Below are 17,312 nucleotides of genomic sequence, written 5' to 3'. Positions count from 1 at the left end.
ATTCCAAACAATAGGTGTCTCAGTGTCTGCGTTTATTGAAATGGTCTTGTCTGTGTCCTGGGGGAGATTGTAAATGAGATGTCAATAGGACTTCTTTTGTGCAGATGGCATTCATTCTGAAGTGGGGGAATTTCCTTAGGTGCCAGTATTTAAAGCTGATTTGTTGCTACTCTTAGCTAAAACTTTTTTTTTAATCAAACTCCCAGAGCTAACTGCACTGAATGAGTCATTTACTGTGATTGTAACTTCCTCCCCTTCTAAGCAATGACTCAGTAATTTACATTTGGAAAGGAAAGCTCCTAAGAAGATTCCTCCTAGGATTTTCTGGAGGGTTTGATCCTCTTTTTCCAGACCATCACGTGGGCCTGAGCTGTCAGCAATCCGGTTAACCCTTGGGGAATCGAGCCAAATTGTTTTTCTCACTCGTAGGAAAACTTCGGATGGTTTGGCTTGCTTGGTTTTTGAAATCCTAAGGAGAAAAGCAGATACAGTTTCCTGCCTGAAGGCTTTTTCTTTTTCTCAAACCTCCACATCCCAGTTGTTGGGGTTTTTTTCCCTTTTTTCTTTTTTTATAAAGGACTGGCAATTTCAGTTTACAATAATTATAGTGCACAGAGGTTTGGCTAACTCCTTCCCTAACAGATAAAGCAACAGTTTTATTACCTCTCAGCCAGGTGCCGGAGGATAACTAGACTAGCCTTAAGATAAGGTTATCAGTAACTGCAAATGGGTTGAACCTTTGAGCTGTAGCCATCAAATCACTCCTAGTCAACCCCAACTCCAACACCTCTCAGGAAGGTCTTTTCAATCCAAATAGTAGTTCTCACTTTCTCTAGGGTTTCCTCCCCTCATTCCTGCACCAAAGTTCTTAGAATGCTGCTGAAATTTGTTTTTCTTCTAGTCAATGGAAAGGAAAATTGCCAAATTCCCTAAATGCTATCTGGGCAGGGTATAAGGATTCCAATCCTTACCTTCTGTTTTACTTGTGTTTTACTCCAAAGCAGACAGAACCCTAGGTAATTGAGCTGTGGGAGATGGAAGTACCAACAGATCTGTACCAAAATGCTGTGATGTTATGAAGTTAGTTAAACATTATACTACAGCGTACAGTTTGTCAGCATCCTTTAGGGAATTAAATTGTCATAAACTTAATAAAAGATAAATGTGGGTTTGTGTCATGGGTTGGTTTAACATACACACAGTTTAACACAGTGTCCATAAGACTGAACTAGGTCTTAGGATGGAAGAACAAATAGCTATGGGCTCTGCCCTCAAAAAGCTTATATTCTATAATAAGTATTGGTGCTTATGAAAATCCAGAAATTAATTCTTTTACTACTACTTACTATTTATAGTTTTTATAATTTTACTATTTATAGTTTTTCCTATTTCCTGCTTACTATTTATAGTTTTTCCCTATTTCTTACTATTTATACTTTTTCTTAATTATTACTATTTATAGTTTTTCCTATTTATTACTTACTATTTATAGTTCCTTTTGAGAACTTAATAAAATAAACACCAAGCAACCACAGATAGAGCTCTTTTTGCTCCAGGGTATTTGTTTCATGATAAAAGGCATATATATCTTCATGTGTCTGTCTCCTTTAATTTGAAGTATGTGCACAGAAATGCCAATTTTCTCTTATGTCTCCATGCAACACTTTTTTTTTTTAAGGGGCATTTTCCAAGTCCATGTTCAAATATGTCTGATGGGTCTATAACTCTAATGAATGCAGAATGCAGTTTCCAGATAAACCTTTAGGAGCCCTCCTTAAGCTACATTAAATGAGTCTTGGCACTTAGCCTAAGCCTTGGGTAGAGCCAGCCTCTCAGAGGTCCAAACTCACGGTAACAGTTTATGGTAGGCTAAGAGAAAGAAAGGAATGTTTGCATTATTTTGTTTTCTATCTGCGTAGGACAGGCTCTGTACCCCGGGGACAAGGAGCTGGGGCTGAACAGGTGAAGAAAAAATATCAAATAGTAAATTTAGATAGAGAATTTATCCGTAAAGATGCATCAAACTATTCTGCATAATGGCTTAATTAAAGTGAGTGAGGTGTGGACAATTGCCTGTATAAAAGAATACCCAAAAGCACACACTGTTACCACTAGATCTAAATGGATGAATCTGAGTAGAAAGACTAATGCAAAGCATGCTGTGGTTGAACTTTTCAGTTCCTTTTTGTGTGTTTTCTTCCCCTATTAGAAGATAAACTCTTTGAAGGCAAAGGGTGTCTTTTTTTCCTTACCCGTATTTTTATCCCTAGGAAATAGCACAGTCTTGTCTGACAAACAGTAAGTGATTAATAAATGCTCACTGCCTGGCCCAATTAGCCCTTTCTATGAGAACTTGGCAGTATCAGAAGTATTTTAAAATCTGATCTACAGTTCTTTTTAATTTAAAAGACATATAGAACTTACAACCCACTTTACGTAGGATGTTATGGAATACTAGATATAGAAACTGTAGGTGTGCCTTTGCTGGGCCCGAACTAAGCAAACCTATAGCCTACAACAGAGATTCTTAACCTGTTTTGTGTCATGGACTCCCCCTCTGACAATCAGATGAATCTTATGGATTAACCCCTTCTGAAAAGAATATTTTATCTTTTGTTGTTTTATTTTTATTGTTTTCTATTTTTTGAAATGAAAATTTTGAACTTAAATAGACAAAAAAGAATATTTCCATGTACAACATAAAAAGGATTCACTATAAAACTGTGAATTTACATTTCACACTGTTTACTTTAAAAAAAACTATGTAAGTACTACACATCATTTTCAAAGCTACTCTGCTTTCTATGCTTCCTTCTAAATTTTCTTTTATTGTCTGCTGTGTACTTTTTATACTTTTTTCATTGCCTCTCTACCCTGCCTTGGAGAAGGCTATCACTACACATGAATATGTATATATGTAAAAGCATATTATACATACTTCTGTTTATCAATTATTTCTCTGGAGGCAGATAGCATCTTCCTTCATAGGTCTTTTGTAGCTGATTTGAGTATTTATAATATTCAAAATTACTTATTCGATCAAAGTGGTTTTTAAAACAATATTGAAAAAGGGGGGGGCAGCTAGGTGGCTCACTGGATAGAGCATTGGCTGTAGAGTTGGGAGGACCTGAGTTCAACTTAGGCCTCAGACACATAACATTCCCTAGCTGTGTGACTCTGGGCAAGTCACTTAACCCCAAATGCCTCACAGAACAAAAATATTGCTCTTACTGTATGCAACATTCTCTTGATTCTGCACATTTTGCTCTTCATTATTTCATGAAAGTCTTTCCATGTTTTTCTAAAATCAATGAACTCATCATTTCTTATAGCATAATAGTATTCCATCACGATCATATACCATAACTTGTTTAGCCATTCCCCAATTGATGGGCATCCCCACAATTTCCAGTTCTTTGCCACTACAAAGAGAGCTGCTGTAAGTATTTTAGAACATATAGGTTCTTTTCCTTTTTCCCTAATCATCTTCGGAAACAGACCTAATAGTGTCATCGCTGGGTCAAAGGTATAGAGAGTTTAGTAATTCTTTGGAATATTTCCAGAGAATAATATTTTTAAATGCATAAAATACATAGGATTACAAACAAAATCAGTTATATTGAAATATCATTCCAAAAAACTTTATTCACATACTTCAGATTAAGAACCCCTGGCTCAGAAGATCACAACTCTGGTTATCTACTACAGTCTTCCCAGTGGAAGGGCTGAGCTGGCCTTCCTCCAAAATGTTCCAAGATTTGGATAGGAAGAGGGAACAGAGTAGAAAATAGGGTGTCAGGAGATTTAGGCTCTGCTTTTAACTACCATCAACTAGCATTTGGACCCTGAGCAATTGATTTACTTAGGTTCGATTTCTTCACCTGTGAAATGAGATGGTTAGGCCACTTAGATTCTAAAGTTCCTTTTGGCTCTAAAATGATATGGTTTTCATTTCTTTAGAAGAAACAGTAAAATTACAAGTTTAGTGTGCTTGCCTTTATCCTTTTTCAAGAAGCCATGATTAAAATCAACACTAGCATGACATCCTAAACTGTTTAGTAGCTCTCATAATACTCGGGATTTTTTTTTTTATCCCGAGTCCCTGAGACAAGTATAATTTCCTGATATAGCATCAGACCTTTGCTGTGCCAGTAGTCTCTCACTCTTGTCTCTCACGCTGAATTTAGCAGTCATCAAGTGTCAAAGAATAGCAGCTCCAGAGCAGCAGAAATATCATGGGCCTAGAAGTGAGGAGATAAGGGCATAGTCACAGTTTTGCCACTGATAGATTATATGGTCAGGAACAACTAAGTGGTACAGTGGATAGAGCATCAGCCCTGGAGTCAGAAGGATCTGAGTTCAAATCCAGCTTCGGACATTAGCTGTGTGACCCTGGGTAAGTCATTTAACACCATTGCCTCCCTCCTCACCCCCAACCCCCCCCCAAAATTATACAGTCTGAAGCAGCAGCTAGATAGTATAATACATGGAATCAGGAACACCTGAGCTCAAACACTCACTAGTTGTGTGAACCTGGACAAGCCATTTAACCTGTCTGCCTCAGTTTCCTCATCTGTAAAATCAGGATAATAATATAGCACCTACCTAACTGTTGTTGTGAGATTAAGGTCAGATAAAGCACTTTGTAATGCCTGGCACATAGTAGGCATTTAATCAATGCTTGTTTCTTTTCCTTCACCTTTCTTGAAAATAAAGGAGTTGGATTGATTTCTGAGGTCCCTTTCAGTTGTAATAGAGAGGCAGCTGGGTGTGGTGAATACAGCTGACACTTGAAAGACCTCATTTCAAGTCCTGACTCTGACCCACACAGGATATGAGACACTAGGCAAGTCCGTGCTCTGGTCATGACAGCTAAGTCTATGTAATGGTACAGAGAAAGTGTAAACTTACACCAGAAGAAAGAGTTTCCTTACCTGAGAGTTTCCTATTCTAATGAAATTCCAGGACCAGACTCTATCCTTCCAGCTATAAAATTCTACAATTCTGTTTTTTGGGGACCAGAAAATGTCTGGAATTTTAACTGGACTAAATCATAGATGTCAATAATATTCCATTTGTTGCCCCAAATTTAAATATGTGTGTATTTGTGTATACACATACATATATATCCTAATAAAGGAAACAGCAGGATAAATAATTAACAGGGTAATTAAAACAGACAGTATTCCCATATAGCCCTGCATCCCAAATAAAAAATAATTAAATTCAACAAACATTTATTAAGGGCATACTACGTCCAGGATACCATGCTTGGTGCTGGATAACTATTTATTTCATTTGGCCTTAAACGACAGGAAGGATGAATATTCGATGTATTCATTTTCTTTTTTTCTTTACTTACATGGACATCCTGTTTTCCCAAGCTTATGGGTTTGGCTTTGTATTGTGTAAAAAGCCTTCCTGTCTGATCTCCCCTGCTTTTCCCCATCTGCCTGATGTAACATCATACTGCTGCTTATACAAGAGTGATTCCCTCTTCCCAAAAGCCCATTAGTTTACAGGCACTTTGTCAGTGAGCAAAGGTTACTGAGAACCCTAAAATAAAGTTTCAGTTCTGACTTCAGCCTGACTGAACTCCCATTAGATATTACATAATGCTTTCTATAGAGGTCATTCAAAGACACCACAATCACTTTCCTGATATAAGGAAAACACTTGAATATGTATGTTATAACACACTATCATCCAGAAACAATTGGTTCTAACATCCTGGCAGAGATAAATGCTTTGTCATTTCTACTTTGTTTTCAGTCACATGGTATGATATTACTGAGTAGGCATTACCGCCCCTCTCCCTTTTCAGTTAGTCACCAGCTGTCAGGCTGGGTGGGATGATTTCATTCTTGATCATTTCATTTACTCCAGGCTTTGAGATCACTTCTTTCAGGTGATAACCAATTCTCCTGAAATAATAAAGTCATAAAGTGAACAGAGTTTTTAACCCTCAAATGTCTTCCTATTCCTTGCTCGGGCAGACAGGGGAAAAACAGAGAGGCAGGTGTGCCAAAATCTAAGGAGAGAAAAAAAAAGATTAAATGGCAATTACATCAAGAAAAGGACAGTCAGGGCCACCTGCACATGCATACCTATCTCTAGGTAAAGCAAAAGAGAAAGAATTGAGGGTCAAAATCATACAAACCAACAGTGTGAGGGAAGATGAGGCTGGTGGATTGCTTTAGTTCTAAACTGCAGTACAGCTAAAACCAATTGGGTACCTTGCCTAAGTTTAGCATCATTATGTTGAGCCCTTGGGAGTGTGGGGTGCCAGGCAAATCAGCCCAGGTTGAAAAGAAAATAGGTCAAAGCTTCAATACAAAATGAAGGAGGGAAGGAGATGGGAGGAAGGGAAGGAAGGATGAGTGAGTGAAAGGAGAAGGGAGGGGAAAAAGGAGGGAGAGTAGGAACAAAGGAGGGAAGGAAGGAAGGAGGGACTCAGGGTTAGAGTGTAGGGTTAGTTACATCAAAGCCTGAACTGTCTCCAAACATTTTCCCTGGCAAGTGGGAGAGACAGGCTGGCCTGGGTTTGGGGCAGGGCCCAGTAGGAAGGACTTAGGGACAGAGGTAGAATGTAAAGTTAACTATATATCAGGCAGTTCTTCAGAGAATAGAAAAGTATTTCTGTCTACATCCTGCCAAACCAGTCTCCTTCCACCTCTTACCTCTGGTTTTCTTCATTTTGAGTTCCTGATTCTTTCCTTCCAGGACAGCTCTTCTCTTTCCTGTTGCTGATCACCTACCCCATGCAAAGACAAAAGCAGCCCTAATGTGCAAAGACTGTAACCAGTTAACTAGGAACCATGGCATCTTGTAAAGTGTGAAACAGACCAATAAGCAATCCCTTTTCTATTCCATTATATTACCCAGAGTGAACCCTCCTCTCCATCAAACCTATTAATACAAACCAAGAAAGTTTACCTAAAAATGCAGTACTAACATTGCCCCATCTCAGTGTCACTGATCTATCCCTTCCCTTCAGCAAGCATTTATTAAGAACTATTCAACAAGGCACCATGACACACAAAGAGGATAGAAAGATAAAAAAAAGTCTTGGTCTTCAGGGAACTTACATTCTACTAAGAGGGCTATAGTCCCACACACAGGTAAATTTGATACAAGATAAGGGTGTCATGGAGTCAAAGGAGAGCAAGCAGATAGGAAACTTTCCTGGAAGATGTAGTCCCTGAGCTGAGCCTTGAAAGAAAATTATTTTAACAGGTATAAATACAGATTGGTTCAACACTAACATTTTACTGGAGTTACTATATGGCAGCAAATTGGAAATATCACTGCCTCTGAAATATTAAAGATGACTGTCACACATAGAGAAAGGTGAACAGATGAAGGATGGGCGCAGCCTTATAACCGACAAGGAACTCTGAAGATGAACAAATGTAAAGGATGTCATCAAGGAATTTATGACAAGATTGGTGATGTTACAAGAGAGTGATGACAGGTAGAGAGCCTGAGTGTTCTACTGTATCTTTGTAATGTTTGGAAGAAATTGAGGAAGGCTTCTAACACACTGGGTGAAGCCCTGCTGGTGAATGTTTAGGAAAAAATAGATAAACGCTGAACAGAGTGGGCAAGCCTAGATGGTTAAAATTGGCATTGCTGGAAGGAACTCTCAAACTGATGAGATCACAGATTCATTTCAATATATGAGATGAGGAGGGCCTGCATTGTAGGATTGGGGAAGAATGAGAGAGTCCTGACACAGCAGATGACATTCAAAGTTCAAACTAGAACAGTTTGGCTGGAATATAGGATAAGGTTGAGAGGAGACTAGCCACGAAATAAGGTTCGCAAGGTAGGCTGGAGCCAGATTGTGAAGGTTTCAAATGAAAAACTAAGGAGCTTCTATTTTATCCAACTGGGAATTACTGAAGATTTTTGAGTGAGGGAATAACAACGTTCCACCTGTGCATTAGTAAGTTATAGAAGGATAAATTCAGTTTTAGGTAAGTTAGATACCAAAGGGACATTCATGTGGAAATGGCCAGCATGCAGCTAGCCAGGTAGGTCTAAAATTCAGGAAGATTAGAAATTGATGAATTAGGTATCATCTGCATAGAGGTAATCATGAAATGCATGGGAGATCATTACAGGAAAGAATATAAAGAGGGCCCAGGGAAGAACTTTATAGAACACCTACACTTAGGGTACTACAGATGACATTAAGCAGGTAGGGTCCGATTGAGGACCTAGGAAAGTATAGTATTAAGAAATGCCTGGGGGGGCAGCTAGGTGACACAGTGGATAAAGCTCTGGCCTTGGAGTCAGGAGGACCTGAGTTCAAATCCGGCCTCTGACAATTACTAGCTGTATGACTCTGGGCAAGTCACTTAACCCCCGATTGCCTCCCCCCCCCAAAAAAAATGCCTAGAGGAAAAGAAGAGGAAACCAGTTTAAAATTGTCAAATGCAGAAAGGTTAAAAAAAAAAAACTGAGAAAGAGCTCATTACTGATCAAGCAATAGGTGGATAAGGTACAATAAGGTAGGAAGACTGGAAGAGACGAAAAAAAAGAGGAAGAAAATGGAAAATATGTAGGGCAAAAGCTTGAAGGGATAGAAAGGTGAAGAAAAGTGTAGCTCTTTGTTTTGATTTTTTAAGATAGGGAAGATTCAGTGTTTGTGGACAAGAGGGTAGGAGTCAATAGACTGGGGGAGCTAGGAGAGCCTGAAAAAGAGAGAAGGGGATTCTCCACTGAGGAAGGCTTCCAAAGAAAACAGGAAATGTAATCAAGGGCACCAATGACCTTGGCAAGAAGTGCCACTTCATCTTTTGAGGATGAAACAAGAGAAAGGAATGGGTGAAGTTTATACCTTCTGTAATAAGGGAGATTATTAGAGAGCCCTCTATAGATTATATGAGTCTTTTTAATGAGGAGAAGAAAACAGTCATCTACTGGAGGAGGAAGGAGTTATGGGCTAGAATAGATAGGAAGAGATTTGGAATAGCGTCTATGAGGAGCTCTCCAATAGGGGAAAAAAAAGATTGCAGTTCAGTGGTGAGAGCCTAGTTGAGGTTAGAGAACAGGTTTGTAAAAGACTTAATCCATAAAGTTTCCTGACTTCTTCTAACAGCATGTAGGCACAGAAAAGGTAAATGGTGGGGATGAACTGGGCTAAAGGGTATATAAATAGTGAAAAGACAAAGGGGTAAGAGAATCAAGGGTAAGAATAGGGATAATAGGCTGGAAGACCTGTGGAGGACTAAGGAATAAGACAGTACTTGCAGTAAGGACAAAAATCAGGTTTTGGAGTAGTGAATGAAACCATGAGAAAGGTAGAATAAGAGATTGTAATCAATGAGGGGAGGTGGAACAGTTTCAGGTGATGGTGGGGATTTAAGATGCGACTATCCCCTATGAGTACATTAAATAGAATGGAGATAGGGACCATGGGAGTTGAGGAAGCTGATGAACTGGAAGGAAACTGTATTTAGAATAGTCATAAATGTGAATATTTAAGTCACCAAGTTTTGAGGACTTCTAACTCATTAAGTATGGATGACTTGAAGACTATCTAGACCACATTTGGGGAAATACAATGCTGAAAAAACACCTTGACAGACTCCAAGTAGTGTAACTGATTCAACAGAATTTTTCTGTCTTATAGATTACAGAATTTTTAAAGCTAGAAAGGGATTCCCCTTAAAGTGATGGATAGGGATAGGGGCTAGACCTGAGATTTCATTGGGAGAGAGAACATCCAGCTGAGGTAACTTACTCTACCTTTTTCTTTCTCTCTCTTTTTTTTGTAAATTTTTTTTATTTTAAACTTAAATACAAAATGAGAAAAGAAAAAAAAACATTGCCATGTACACAGCAGACCACAAGAGAGGATTCAATATAAAACAATAAGTTTCCATTTCAGGAAAACCTATATAATACTACACATAGTTTTCAAAGCTTCCCAGTTTTTCTTTGCTTCCTTGTTGGTTTTCCTTTGTTCTCTATGTACTTTTTACTTTATTTTTCCCCGTCCCTCCCCTCACCACCCTAAAGAAGGCTACAATTAAGCATGGATATATATGTGTGTGTATGTATATATATATATATGTACATGTGTGTACATATACACACATATACAGATATCTATATACATATATACAGACACTCATACATATATGTAAGACCATACTATGCTTATTTTCTCCTATCATCTGTTTCTCTGAAGATAGCATCTTCCTTAATAAGTCGAAGTCTTTCCACATTTTTCTAAATCAACCAGCTCATTTCCCACACCATAGCAATATTCTGACCAATCACATCCTATCTGAGAGATTGTCTATGAAAGTTTTTTTCCCCCAATTTTCTGTATTCCTTCTATTCTTGGCTACATAGGTTTTATTTATACAAGAAAAATTTTGATTTAAAATAATAAAAAAATTATCTTTTTGGGGCAGCTAGTTGGCGCAGTGGATAGAGCACAGGCCCTAAAGTGAGGAGGACCTCAATTCAAATCCGGTCTCAGACCAAACACTTTGACACTTTCTAGCTGTGTAACCCTGGGCAAGTAACTTAACTGCAATTGCCTAAAAATAAAATAAATCTAAAAAAATTTTTTTTACATTTCAACAATGCTCTCACCTTATAATATAGTTTAAGGTATGATACTGCTGAATCTACTTCAGTTACATCTTTTTTCCCTGTTTCTTTAAAGTTCCTGACTTTTTGTTCTTCCAAACGAACTTTATTATTTTTTCTAACTCAATAAAATAATTTTCTAGTAATTTAATTGGGATGACATTGAATAAATAATTAGGTTGTCATTTTTTAAATTATATTGGCTTTACCTACCCATGAACAATAAATATTACTTCAGTTTCTTAGATCTGTTTATTTGTATAAAAAGTATTTTTTTGGTTTGTTCATACAGTTCCCGTATCTGTTTTGGCAGGTATTCCTATACCCTTTTCAACAATTAGTGGTGTCAAACTCAAACAGAAATAGGACCATTAAACTCTCCTTGCAGACCACATACTGACTTAGAAAAACACAAATTAACATTGTTTTGTTGTATATTTATTTATTAAATATTTCCCAATTACATTTTAATTTGGTTCAACTGGTCTCCATAGTGTTGCAGGTCACATGGGCTGGGTCTTTGATTCCTCTGGCCTACTGGACTATGAGGTTAAATGATTTGCCCAGTCACACAACCAGTACTTCTCAGGGGCAGGACTGTAAAGCCAGGTCTTCCTAGCTCTGAAGATACAGTATCCTCTATCCATGGCTGCCTCTCTAAAGGGAAAGGGAATAAGTCTTTATTCAGTGCCTACTATGTGCCAGGCACTGGTCTGGGTGATTTACAAATATTATCTCTTTTGATGAAGTGATGGAAAGATGGAAATATAATCTTTATAAATGAAACATGGAACATGTCATCACTAGCACACCTTCACGATTCAATAACACCAATTGGAAAGGTAAGAAAGTAAACCTTTTCAGTGTCTTCACCACAGTTCCGGTTAGAAAAAGTCCTATAGTATCTATTGGAGAAAGTATTATTTTTAGATTCTTGTCCTATACTTGTGTATAGTTATACTGCTGTTAGTTAGTTATCAAACTACTCATTCAGAGATGTAAACATTTTTGTCTTCAATATAAGTACTTTCCAAATTTAAGATATAATCCAATCTAGCTTCTTTAAAAATGAGAATTTACATTCAACTTCAATAAACACATAGTGCCTGGTAGGTGCTCATGTTGTATTAAGCAAGTTTGCAAAGCACTTTACATTTTTTAATAACAATTCTGTGAGGTAGGTACAATCGCGATTTCTTCCCCCATTTTACAAGTGAGAAAACTGAGGTTTAGAGGTTAAGTAACTGGCCTATAGACATGGTGTCAGAAGAGAAGCTTTAAGCCACTCTGTCCACTAGAGCACCTCTTTTCACCGTTGTCTTTTGAAAACAGTTTAGAAAGCAATTAGCCTTAAATATAAGTATCTCTTTCTAACACTGTTTGACCTGTTGCTCAGCACTATTATTCCTCTTTAAAAATACTCCAACTCAATATTAAACAAGCCTAGACTTTATCCCAGGACTGGGGCCATCTAAAGTGACCTGCTCACAAACACCACTTTATCTTCTTTAAATAAACAGAAATAAAGGTCTCAATAAGATGTATATTTAGTAGGTAGTCTGTCTGAACTTCTTTTCCTAGACTTCTCAGTTGAAATATGCTAGATGGAGAAAGAGCAGCACCACCAAACAAATAAAGCCCAACTTTTGTGAGAAAAGGGTTAACTTCGGAGGGATTACCAATCCAGCTCATCCAGTAGCATCTGAATGTGTTTACCCCCACAAGCCCAAGAGCTCGGTAAAAGTGGGGGAGGGAGAGGTTTCCCTGCTTTCCTCGGGCTGCCTTTAAATCCTACCTAAGCATTCCTTAGGTCAGACCAGCTGGAAGGCAAATATGCAAATTAGTCAGGACCCCAAGAAACTAAGCTGCAAAATCTTGATGCGAGATAAAAATGGAAAAAGCCAGGTCCAGCGCTGGCAGGGATTCCGTCCTTCTGGAGTCACCAGGTAGAATCCACTGTTCCAACATTGGTGTATGCAGGTGAATCTGATTCTCTTCTTGTCTGGTAAAAACTGTTAAGTTTAAAAAAAACAAACAAACCAGCAACCCTGGCCCAAGCTTTCCAAACTTCTTCTGGGTTTAGATCATCCTTCCTTCCATAGCTCCACTTCCCCTCCCCCACACATCCATTCCCCACCCCCATCCAAGAAGACTGACTTACCTTCCTTCCTGCAGCCGAGAAAGGTGGAAACACTGAATCGCGTGCTTTGCAGCACATCAGTAATACTCCCATGGTGGCCACTAGGGGACTCTAGAGAGCAGGGTTGCAGAGAAAAATCTTCTATTTCATTGTGTTGTAAAGCCCTCCTTTCAAAACACACGAACACACACACACACACACACACACACACACACACACACACGCACGTCATAGCTGCTTGTTGCCATGCTCCTGGCTGGGCTAGGGAGGAGGGAAAAGGTAAGATGCAGAGTTCTTTGGCTTGGTAGGTTTCAGGCTCCCTTTGGAAAGCAGCAGCTGTAATACACCGCCCCAGAGTTGTTTGGTTTTACATTCCCGGTGAAGTGGGAGCATCTTGCATCATTTCCAGTAATGAAGTGCCTGGGGCTTTTATTTATTTATTTAAATAACTGGTACTCTGATCCTCCCCCCCCCGGGATTTGCATAATAGCCTTACCCAAGGAAGCCGGGGTTTTGTAGCAACTTGGGTGTCTCTTTAAAAAGAGTTAAAGCAAGCAACTCTTCAGTTGTAGCATGTGAAACAAACTTTTACATCCTTAGATCCCTCCTGAGAACAATGTTACGTTTGATTAGCAAGGGGAGAGTTCTCCCTCCGGTTCTTTCCTCGCCCCGTATCAGCTGAATAGATCTCCAAGTGAGACATGCCCAGGCACGGCGGCATTTGTCTGGCATTAGGAAGCGTCTAGAATGCTGGTTGCTAGCAGCAGGCGACTATCAAGAGCACAGGATTTGCTTCATTCTCCTCCATTTCCCTGATCTTCCTCTTTTCTCTTTTCTCCCCCTCTCACCGCCTCGCCCCACACGGTGGGACATTAAGAAATATAAGTACCTTTGCTGGGAGCTCCTGGATTCAGAAGGAGGGAAGGTCCAGGAAGGACCCTCCTAGAATGCATTCTCACTGCGGAAAGGCCAATAGCCCCCTTCCCTCAACTAAGCCCAAAGAAGATCTTAGAAAATGCTCTGTTAACCTTGACAGCTAGCCCAGAGGTGGACGAAGCTAGCTTTTCTGAACTGCTCTTTTTTCTCATGTACTTCTAGGCTTCCCAGACCAAACTCCACCTTTATACCTGAGGCCTTTCCCATTTATTCTATATATCTTATGCATACTTATTTGCATATTATCGCCCACATTAGAATGGGATCCCCTAGAGAACAAGGTCTCTGGTTTTGTTTTTCTTTTCTACGTGCTTAACCCTAATAAGCCATAAACCACTGTGGCCTTAAAATTCGTGAGGGGAGTAATGTGTAAGAAGACCAGCAAAATAGAAAAGGATCAGGTTTTAAAGAGCTTTAAATGGCCAAACAGAACAGACTATATTTGAGCCTAAAGGCAATAGATAGCCACTGGAGTTTAAATGAGTAGGGGGATCACGTGGGCAGATCTGCCTTTAAAAATCTCTGGCCCCTGTGTAGAAGATGCCACAGGGAGACTGTTGAGACAGAGATCACTGAGAAGGGCAATAGTCCAAGTGAGAGGGCATGAAGGCCTGAGCTAACTTGATGGTTGTGAGAGTAGAGAGAGAAGAGGGTATAGATAAGCAATATTATGGAGATAGAAACAATAAGGTTTAGCAACAATTTAGATATCTAGAATAAGTGAGAGTGAAGGGTCAAGGATGATACCAAGATTGGGAACCTACTTGTTTGGGAAAATGGTGGTGCTTTCAATAGTAATAGGAAACATCAGAAGAGGAATGGATATGAGGGGAAAGAACATTTTTGGACTTGTTGAATTTGAAATACTTACAGGACCTCTAGTCCATTAGGCAATTGGTGATTGGAATGAGGCAGCTAAGCAGCTCAGTGGATAGAGTGCTGGGCCAGAGTCAGGAAGAACTGAGTTCAAATCCCACCTCAGACCTTAGCTGTATGACACTGGACAAATCATTTAACCTCGATTTACCCTAATCTGATGGAGAAGGAAATGGCAAACCACTCCAGTATCTTTGCCGAGAAAATCTCATGGACAGTATGGTCCATGTCCACGGGGTCACAAAGAGTAGGACATTGATGGGGATGGGATCTGAAACCCTAAAAGGAAAAGACCATGTCTTTGGGATCTGGACCCCAAAAAAGAAAATCCCTGGACTTTTCCCAAATCTCTGGCATTTGCCTGAGGCTGTAACCCACTCAACTGGCCTTTCTTTGTGGCTGCGCCCAACCTCCCAATTCTGTTCTGCTACCTTCCAATTGCCCCTAGACACTTCCCACCCTTAATCCTATCTAGGCTTCATTCTCCCTTGACCTCATGGTCCAGGTTCCTGGTGTTCTGTTCACCCTAGCTTACTGGCCACTCCCATCCAGATCCTCTTTAGACCACTTCTCCAGGCACCCCAGACTCATAATCTAGCCAATGGCTCAGTAATGTTCAGACTCCTAAAGAGTCTGGCCACTATGATGGATGTTCTAATAAACCTTTTCTTTGGCTGAAAGAAGGCTTGGGTCTAATTCATTCGGGCAGGACCCCCATGTTGTGATTTTGAGGTCCCAGCACCTCTAAACCTCAACAGACATGACTGAACAACAACAATGTGGGACTAGAGCTCAGGAGATAAACTAGGCTGCAGATAGAGATATCTATATCGATATATATCAATATCTATATATTGATATCTATATATAGTATCTATATGTGTATGTGTCTGTACACATTATCAACATGCACTTATATACATATACATGTGTGTACATTTATGTGCAACATGTATCTAGAAATCTTCCTAGAGGTGACAATTGAACTTAGAGGGACTGATTAGATCCAAAAGTGAGAAGGTATAGAGAGGAAAAAGGTGGGCCCAGAACAGAGCCTTAGGGAACACCCCAGTGGGTAGAGATCAAGCAAAGGAGCCTGAGAAGGAACAATCAGAAGAAATGAGGAGAACCAGGAGAGAGCAATGTCAGAAAAATCCCTAGAGGAGAGAATATCCAAAGAGGAAAAACGTGAAAGGCATCAGCACTTGCAGAGGTCCAGGGTTGACGATTGAGAAACAGCCATTAGACTTGCCAATGGAAGATCTCTGGTAACTTTGGAGAGAGAAGTTTCAGTTGACTGATGAGGTTGGAAGCCTGACTAGAAACAAATTAAAGGGGAAGAAATGGAGGCACTGATTGTTGGCAGCTTTTTCAGAGTTTAGCTGAGAAGGGAAGGAAGAAAGATATACAAAGATAGATGGAAGACTTTTTTTTAAGACTAGGGGACATTTCATTAAGCATGTTAGTAAATAATAGGAAAGGAACCAGGAGACAGAGATTGAAGGTAAGAAATTGAGCACATACTAGAAAAGATGGAGGGAAGGGACCAAGGGTACACATAGATGAGTTGACCTTGTAGAGGAGAAAGGCTATTTTTTTCCCAAAGGTGGAGATAATGAGGGGGTCAAGTCAGAGGGATAGGAGATGAAAATGAGCTCTCAGTGAATAGCCATTATTTTCAACTGAGTTCTGCAGCCGAGAGGGTGGGGAAGGCAATGGTGTAAGAAGTTTGAGGAGAAAGGAAGTTTGGAATAGTTGCTATGGAAGAATTGCCTGCTAGAGTGAGGGACCAGTTAAGATCAGATAACAAATTTGTAGTGGACATTGTCAGTATAGTTTTGTTACTGATTCAGCCTTTTAAGCAGCACATAAATAAATGGTGGGAATAGTCCAGGGTTTGGTCTGACAAGGTATGATCTTTGATAAAACAAGGAGGTAAGGGATTGAGAATAGGGGATAGCTAGTAGAGTTGAACTGGTTCACAAAGTAATCAAAAGTGGGAAGGGTAGAGAGTGTAGCCAGAGTAATGGGGAGAGCCTGGGAAAGTACTGAGAGATAGAGGGATTGGAGGTCACAATAAAGTCAGGGAATAGGGTTAGGAGTATTAAGACTTAGGTAAAGATGGAATGATTAAAGATTATCTGATGATATGAGGGACATGGAAATAGAACACTTGTGAGTTTGGCCAAGATATGACCATCCCTATGTGTATCTGAAGTCCAGTGGAGGAAAGGTCATGGGAATGAAGAAGTGGGAAGGAAATTGGAATATTTTCTGCCATATTCTTTTCCAGTTTTCCCAGCAGTTTTTGTCAAAGAGTGAGTTCTTATCCCAGAAGCTGGGGTCTTTGGGTTTATCAAATAATAGATTCCTATAGTCATTGACTACTGTGTCTTGCATATTTAACCTATTCCACTGATCCACCATTCTATTTCTTCGCCAGTACCAAGCAGTTTTGATGATTGCTGCTTTATAATATAATTTAAGATCTGGAATGGCTAGGCCACCTTCCCCTGCATTTCTTTTCATTAGTTCCCTTGATATTCTGGACATTTTGTTCTTCCAAATGACTCTTATTATTATTTTTTCTAACTCTATAAAATAATTTTTTGGTAGTTTGATTGGTATGGCACTGAATAAGTAAATTAGCTCAGGTAGAATTGTCATTTTTATTATATTAGCTTGGCCTACCCATGAGCAACTGATGTTTTTCCAATTATTTAGATCTGACTTTATTTGCGTGAAAAGT

The 17,312-nt window shown here is 39.4% G+C and overlaps 1 protein-coding gene and 1 long non-coding RNA gene across 7 annotated transcripts in view; one reads left to right on the top strand and one right to left on the bottom strand.

Annotated features, from left to right (window-relative positions):
• Positions 1–17,312, top strand: part of LOC114031836 (disks large-associated protein 1) — a 411,078-nt gene that overhangs the window by 297,328 nt on the left and 96,438 nt on the right. The window lies entirely within an intron of this gene.
• Positions 11,073–13,334, bottom strand: LOC114031837. Its single transcript, XR_003567774.1, has 3 exons — positions 13,248–13,334; positions 12,773–12,862; positions 11,073–11,268 (listed from the first exon to the last, which is right to left on the bottom strand). It is a non-coding gene; the product is annotated as an uncharacterized LOC114031837 (long non-coding RNA).

The sequence above is a fragment of the Vombatus ursinus genome, unplaced genomic scaffold (genome assembly GCF_900497805.2).
Source record: "Vombatus ursinus unplaced genomic scaffold, bare-nosed wombat genome assembly UNPS02015255.1, whole genome shotgun sequence".
NCBI classification, from domain to species: Eukaryota; Metazoa; Chordata; class Mammalia; order Diprotodontia; family Vombatidae; genus Vombatus; species Vombatus ursinus.
Note: the sequence above shows the minus strand (reverse complement) of the source record. Positions and strands in the feature narration are given on the sequence as shown.